We start from the raw sequence: 1,741 nt of genomic DNA on the forward strand, positions 1-1,741 counted from the left end.
TTAATAGTTAGTTAAATAGTTACTCTAAGTATTCATAGTGCATATACAATTATGTCTAACATAAAAATAATTATAATCTTATCTGTATCAGCCAGATTTGTTATATTATTATTATTATTATTATTATTATTATTATTATTAATAATAATAAATTTAATCCCATTATCTTATTGTTCTGTTACCTCAACATGCTAAACTGCAAGTCAGTCTCTGATGCAGATTGTTGTTTGTGTGAAGTTACCACTTATGTGTTTTTAAATTAGTTATTTATGAGTTTCCATGACTCTTAGGTTGTCTTTGAAGGCAGCTACCTGTGTAGGCTGCAAGGCATCTCACTAGGTTTTGGAACAGAGCTTACACTATGTTAACACTGTGATTTGTGCTGAATATCTCTTAGTACAAATCAGAATTGACTGGACTGAGCGTCTCCTGCAAAACAAGCCTGTTGTTTCAGATCCATCAGCTCTCTGTGTGCATTATTCAGCTTTTAGCATTACAATGGCCGTGTCAGGCAGAGAAATACAATCCTTGTCAGACAGTGTGGAAGTGAGCCAGCCAAACACAAAGAGCATTTCAACAGTGTGGTCTGGGCCACAAGCCTTTTTAAATTAATTATAGATCAGTATGGACACTGTGACATGGTGAATGGGGAATGGCGCAGTATAGTGCAGACAGCGCTGCATGCTAAGATTGGTTTAGCAGAGCCAGTATAAGCAGAGCCAGTATAAGGGAGAGGAGATAGAATGATAGAACTCATAGGAATATGAATGGGAGAAATTGTGACATGCAGCATGGTGGTTGTAGTAGCCTGTTTTTACGGTTAGAAGAGCCATTGATCCATAATCACCTTTTTGATAGAGCTTGTTTAGGCTAGAATGCACATACACAGCAAATGGACTTTGATACTAGATTCACTCTTCTATGTCATCTCCTGCGCTGTCTGCTCACCCCATTCCTTTTCCATCTGCTTTTTGTTTATGGAATTTCATAGATTTCAATGTACATGCCTCGTTCATTGGAAAAGAGTGGGTTAAACAACTAGACCGTTTTGGCAGGGACCTTAGGCCCCATTTCTCTGAGAACAAGTACAGGGGAATAAAGAGAATAATCAGTAAAACCTGGTTGCATTTTAGATGATACTGTCTTGCCTTTATATATTCTTGTGAATATCTATATCTGTCTCCTCTGGCTGTGTTTTATTGCATTTACATCTGACCATCAAAGAACATCTATGATTGTAAAGCTGTTATCAGTCAGACCAATTCAGACTGCTGCCCTCAGAAAGCATCAGAGCACTTTATTATATCCATATTTTAATATACTTTTTTTTTTGTTGCACAAAATGTCAAAAATAAATTTAAGCATCTGGGTTAAGCAGATCCTCTTAATCTTGTGGATTTAATCAAAAATTGTTGATTTTTAATCTTTAGGTTTTTTTCAAATTGTTGGTGCAGGTTCAAATCCAAGCTTTGGTCATTTTAGAACATTCTGGGATCTTTGGTTGTATTGTTGTCTCAATGTTTTGTAAGTGTAAAATATTTGAGAAACTAGGTATTTCAGCATGTTTTGTACATTTCAATATTTGTAAATATTTTTATTGTCTCTCTATGAGTGTATTTTGTGTTGATTGATGGCAGTAATATTAATTTAATCCATTTTATAACAAAAAAAAAAAGTTTTGACAAAGTGTGTTCTGAAAGCTCTTTGAAGTGAGCACAAAATTCTCTAAACCTCTAAAGAC

The sequence above is a fragment of the Cyprinus carpio genome, unplaced genomic scaffold (genome assembly GCF_018340385.1).
Source record: "Cyprinus carpio isolate SPL01 unplaced genomic scaffold, ASM1834038v1 S000006729, whole genome shotgun sequence".
Lineage (NCBI taxonomy): Eukaryota > Metazoa > Chordata > Actinopteri > Cypriniformes > Cyprinidae > Cyprinus > Cyprinus carpio.